Below are 6645 nucleotides of genomic sequence, written 5' to 3'. Positions count from 1 at the left end.
TTTAAAGTGTTGGAATGAGATGATGAAGATGGTGCAGACTCAGATATTATATAGAAGCTAAGGCCTTGTTTGGGAACAGACTATTTTATTAATTTTTTGGCTAAAATATGAAGTTAAAAAACTAGTATGTTTGGAGTGATTTTTTGACTTTTTACGAAAAGATGTGCAAAAAGTAGAGAGAAAATATAATCTTTGACTTTTTAGTATAGGTTATAGACTTTTTTGATTTTTAGGCTAAAACAGCTACTTGCCAAACGAGACCTAAGGTTCAGAAGGTCTAGAAGGTTTTTTTTTTTTTTTTTCTTATTTACTTTTCATTTCTTACTGATTTTTAATTGCATCCGTATACTGACCATGTGTGCAGGTTTTTGGCATCGTCTTTTTTTTTCCTTTATTCCACAGTGATGCATAGATACCCAGGATAAACGGGGTAGGTGTATTGGATAAGTGAAATTACAATATTATCCTTTCATTTTGTTCTTACATAACAACCTGCCATTCAAATCAAGAGGGGCGAATTGGTCATTTCATACACAAATATCACTCCCCCCAATTATATGACCTTCACTTCACGAGTGGGGTGACATTCAAAGTACAATAATGCATGCACAAAAAGAAACGAGTTTTTTTTATTAAATTAATAAAATGTAATATATGAAAAAGTAATGAAAATGTTTGGTAACATTTACGTTTTGATTTGTATTTAAAAATATTAAACACAATGATTTATGTTAATTGTTATCAATATGTATTTTCCAAAGTTGTTGACTTTAACAAAATTTTTGAAAAAAATTAAAAACGTATTGTACAAAATGTTTGCACAGGCCTAAAAAATGAATTCACAGAAAAATTAATTGACACAAAATAATTGACATAGAAGTTATTTTAAAAAAAAATTATTTGACAAAAAAAATTATTCAAAAAAATTACTTAAAAATAATTAATTGAAAAAAAAACATTTTTTAATTTGAGTATTTTAAAAATAGCTTGGTTATGATTGTTGATCAAAATACAGATATCGATATATGCGTTGTGTGTTTGATTATCAATTAAAGGTTGAATTAAGTTCTGAAAACTATTTTAAAAACTCATTACCAAACAAATTTTCTTATTTTATATGTCACATCAAACTCTCAAAACTTAATTCCACGTACAATTCAAAGCATAATTCAATACTCTATTAAAAAATCATAACCAAACAAATTTTCTACACTCAAATCATAATTCCACAACTCATAAACTCAAAATATAACTCATGGTCTCAAATCATATTTACAAAACTCTACCAAACGCAACCTAATATGTTTGGAATTATTTTTTGATTTTTTACAAAAAGATGTGTAAAAATTAGAGAGAATTTTTTTTTTTTAACTTTTTAATATAAATTGTTGACTTTTTAATTTTTTTAATAATTTTTCGACTTTTAAATTAAAAAATAAATATATCAAATGAGGCCTATATGCCAAACGAAGGCTTAATTTGTTTTGTTTTGTTTTGTTTTTTTTTTGTTTTTTTTGAAACTTCTACTGAATTACGATTTTTCCGAATATAAATAAGATTGGTGATGAGTGTATGGTCCCGAACTAAACCGTCTAGTCATTGGACCCCACATGAGCAATTTCTTGGAAAGAAAACCATAATATCCACTTTTCTTTGACCAATAAGGCAGCGCCTTCTGGCTTCACATGCGGATGTATGTTTGAAATGTAGTCAACATGGAAGAGAAGAAAAAGCAAATCCTAAAGCTTCTTTTGGTGGGCTTTCAAAAATATTTTCACATTTATTTTTGAGTGTTATTTGTTTAACATTTTTAAAAATTAATTTCATACTCATTTTTTAAAATTCTTTTTAAAACGTGAAAATTTAGAATAGAATTCAAACTCAATTTAAAACTCCTTTTAAAATTCATAATCAAACAAATTTTTCACACTCAAATCATAATTCTAAAGCTTACAAACTCAAAATACAACTCTATTATCGAATCATAATTCTAAAACTCTATCAAACACTAACTAAGTTTTTTTTTTTTTGGAGATTGAAATATAAAATTATTTTTTAAAAATTGTAAAAGTATTATTAAAAGTTTGGATAAAATACGTTTTGTCTTTGTAAAGTTTAATATATATTTTTTATTTAAACTCTTAAAGTTTTAATAGTATTATACAAAAATGAGTGATTTGTTCACACATCTTACCTTCTGTAGTGGAGTTCAATACTTTTAAAAAATCTGCTACTTTGAAATATGGATGATCACGGGACGGGTTTGTAACTATTTATTTATGCAGTCCTGCTGGAGACCCCAGCAGGAGAGACTCCTAGCACCTCCACCTCTACATGGGGGTCTGATAATGGTTGAAAATCAAAAAAAAAAAAAAACAGTTTTTTGGGCCAATAGGAGCCGACCCCAGCACCCCCAGCTGGGGTCTGAGGTATTTTTCTTATTTATATTCTGTATTATATTGAGAGCTTGACAAATCGGGTTGGTAGCGAGAACAAGGAAGGAGTGGGACGGGAGCTGGTTGATTTTACAATTTAAAATGTAAATACTAATAAAAAAATTATAAATTATATAATATACCATATCTTAATTATAAATTTTTTTGGAACGTGATTACTTTATAAGGCCACATAAATACTGCCATGTGATGGTACGAGACTACTGAATAACTATCCTATAATATAATTACATAACAGTGGAAAGATAGGGACCCAATTTTTTTGTCCGTAAATTTACCCAAAAGTTGATTCTTTGAGCCAAATTCAACCATTGTTGGATGGAATTCACATGTATATACTGGGGGTATCTGCAGTGCGGTTTAGGTAGTTTAAGAGAAAAATTATAAATTAATTTGTGAATGATAAATTGATAAATAATTAAATCATGTGGTTTGGGATGATTTCAATTTGTTAGTTGATTGAAGAATATTATTAAATAATTATCAAACATTTGAATAATACATAATATTAATTTACATAATTTTTTTTATAATTTTACATGGTAATATTTTTTATATATAAACTACTAATTTGTAACAAATTTCTCATCTTAAATTTCTCTCACATTCATTTTTAATTCGATATTTCATTAGAGGTTAAAAAAAAATGTAATAAGTATATCTTAGTGGAATGATTTCGAAGACAAATTATATATTTTAAAATTTAATCCATAGTTAACGAATAGATTGGTATAATTTTAATGGATTGAGCGGTATTTTGCATAATCTTATATATAATCAATACTAGCCCCACATTAACTTTTTTGAGCAATTTTTTGGACAAAAATTATGAAATACTAGAATAACTAATATTATAAGGGGATTTACGTGTAAATCATAAAAGGTGAATTTATTGTCCAATATATCCTATAAGAATTAACAACAATGATAGAGACTACTAATTTTGGAGTTCTAAAAAAACCACTAATGACATGACACTCAATAAAAAAAGAAAAAAAATACAACACCAAGGTCAAAACATCAAATCATTCCTGGTGGGGCCCACTGCCACATCATTAGTGATAGCATTAATTAGTGCTCTCACTTATTTTCCAAGAATTAATGACTTTTTTTTATCAAATGTTATTATAAAACGCCATTAATTATTAATTTTCAGTAATAATTTAAAACATTATCACAAAAAATGTTACTAATTATAAATTTTAGGAACAATTTAAAAATTATTACAAAAAATATCACTAATTTTCATCTTTCAGCGACAATTTAAAAAATTCATCACAGAAAAATATCACTAATTATAAATTTTAATAGCAATTTATAAAAATCGTTGACAAAAAATTTATGAATTGTCAATTTTTAACGACGTATGTAAAAAAATTATAACCAAAAATTATTTTAAATAACAATTTTATTAAATTAAATATAATTATTAAATTAAATTATTATATTTTACCATATAATAAAAATGGCAAACAAATTCTTATTTCAAGGAAGGAAGACAAATAGCCTTGATTAGGCCACCTACCACCCACTTACAACTAATACCGACTATTTCAAGCTGCCAAACTAGTACAAGTCCAAGGTCTTCATGTTAGGGAGACACACACGCGCACACATATAGAGAGAGAGAGAGAGAGAGAGTTCATCATCAAAGTCATTCCCAAGTCCTCCTCCACCACCACCACCACCACCACAACAACAATGGAAGAAAATCACCATTGTTATTACATACCCAAATTCACCAACTTCACAATCACCACCACCATCATCACAACCACCACAATTATCATCATCTTCTTCATTCTCCGGCGATTCCTCGGTGGCCGCCGCCACCGCCTTCGAGCCTTCACTTTCAAACCTAACCCTAAAAACAAAGAAACCCTTTACTGTGCAGTATGCCTACACAATGTTGCCGGCGGCGAGAGGTGCCGGAAACTGCCTAAATGCAACCACTGCTTCCACGTGGACTGCATTGACCCGTGGTTCGAAACCCGGTCCACTTGCCCACTTTGCAGAACCATAGTTCATCATCTTCCTACCAAGAAACAAAAACAGAAAACTGTTTTCTCTTGGTTTCTTTGGTTTTCCCACCTTATTCTCAGGAAAATTGGGAATCTTGTTGTGGATGGGATTACCAAGGCCTTTTTGGAAGATAGTTGAGGTACTATTACTAGATTCGATCACTAATTTATTTGTTGGGTGAAATTGTAATGGTGGTTCTTATAATTTGTTTATGGATAGTTTTTATAATTTTAATTGTATTAATTCTTTTATATTAATTCAGGCTTAGTTTGGAACGACTAAATAAGTGTACTTTTTGACTTTTCTTGTATTATGTGTAGAAAAAGTAAAGAGGAGATGTTGATTGATGTGATTCAAAAAAGATAAAAAGATGAAATAAGTGCACTTTTTTAGTTTAGCCAAACTTGACCTTAGTCTAATTTTAATGTTGTGATCATGTCAAAATGAATGGCAAATCTTCAATTATTTTGAGCAGGATGAATGGACAATTTATTTCTTGATTTCAGTTCAATTAGGCTAAATTTTAAAAGCGTTTTATTAAAATTGAACGTTGAATTTGAAATGAATTTTTTAAAAAGTTAGTGTGTTTGGAAAGATATTATAAAAAAATTATTTTTTATAATTAGAAAAAAAAATTGATATGACATTTTATTTTTTTAAAAGATGACAATTGGCTTGAGTGGATTTTTAAATAAATGTTTTAGTGACATATTGGATGACATTTTAAATTTGGTAATCAAATTTTAATAATTTTGGAATTGTTAATATTACTAGATCATACTCGTCGACTAGTGCTCTTAACTTTCAGTGTTGTTGAAAATTGTTTAAGAGCTTTAAAATAATGGGCTTTAATAGTTTTAAATATACTGTAATTTTAATTGATTTTATGTTTAAAATGATACATTTCTTTAAATCAATAAGTTCTAATGATATGAAAAGTTTAAAAAAAAAAAAAAATACACAAGATACAAACATCATTATTACAGTGGGACCACACTCCATTAGAATTATTAGAGCTCTAAAATATTTTTGTTTGATGTTTTGCTCTTTTTCTTTTTCTTTTTTTTTTGTCTTTTTTTACCCAATAATGCTTGAGACCACTAAAAGTGGTGCTCTAAAAGCACCACTAGTGATGTGGCAGTGGACGGAACCTACTGCTTGTGTCTTATGTTTTTTTTTTAGTTAAAGTGCTTACCAATTCATTAGTGCTGTTTTAAAACACTACTTTTAATGAGATGTATCATTACCCTTTTTTACCCGCATTACCAGCTCATTAGAGCTGATTTACTATTCTCTTTTTAGTGGTATATATCAACATTGCAATTTGCAGTGTTGTTTTGTTGCAGCGCATAGAAAAATGTTTTACAGCTTTAAAGAAGAGCTTTAAAGTAGTATTAATTTGTCTTATTATTTTTTATTATTTTTTTGTTTTTAAGGGTTGCCAGCTCAGTAAGCAGCTCTACGCACTCTTTCAAAGTCCCAGCGCATAATAGTAACCTACAATGATTCTACTTGGTTCCTTTTGTTGCATTATCACATAAATCATTCGCATGCATTTATTTGGATAGTGACGTAACAATAGGTCCAGTTCCAATATTTGGACGAGTCTACTAGTCACTTCACATGTAAAATTGGTCCATTATGGCGACTAGTATGTACCTTTGTAAATTGTTCAATCATTCATTTTATGTAACAAGTTAAAAAGAATAAATATATAAAAATTTATGAATTGTTTAATTTTAAAAATATGAGGCCGTATAAATAAAAATAATCCAATAATATAACAATTGATGTTATTTGAATAGTTTAAATCATCAAAATAAATCTAATTTAGTCTGATAATAAGTCAATTTCACTGAGTTAAGATATTTAATTTTAGCAAATGCAAATCCATACTTTATTTGGATTAGTGGATGATGTCTCAGTTCATAGAGTTCATCATAGATCCATTCAATAATTTAAAGATTTTATTTTATAAAGTTGTTACGGTATATTATTCATGAATTTTTAATTTGATCATCTGATCAAATTTTAGCATTTGTCACTATAAAAATAAATAACAACTGTTTAAAAAAAAAAAAAAAAGACCTTTCATATATATATATATATATATGTATATATATTGGTTAAAAACCGCAATAGTATAAAAATGAATAAATTAACTATT

The 6645-nt window shown here is 27.9% G+C and overlaps 1 long non-coding RNA gene across 1 annotated transcript; it reads left to right on the top strand.

Moving 5' to 3' along the window:
- Positions 1 to 3958: 3958 nt before the first annotated feature.
- LOC114322326 (uncharacterized) lies at positions 3959 to 6224 on the top strand. Its single transcript, XR_003650657.2, has 2 exons — positions 3959 to 4617; positions 5915 to 6224. It is a non-coding gene; the product is annotated as an uncharacterized LOC114322326 (long non-coding RNA).
- Positions 6225 to 6645: the final 421 nt, after the last annotated feature.

Source organism: Camellia sinensis, chromosome 2, assembly GCF_055761805.1.
Source record: "Camellia sinensis isolate YWXY chromosome 2, ASM5576180v1, whole genome shotgun sequence".
NCBI lineage: Eukaryota > Viridiplantae > Streptophyta > Magnoliopsida > Ericales > Theaceae > Camellia > Camellia sinensis.
Note: the sequence above shows the minus strand (reverse complement) of the source record. Positions and strands in the feature narration are given on the sequence as shown.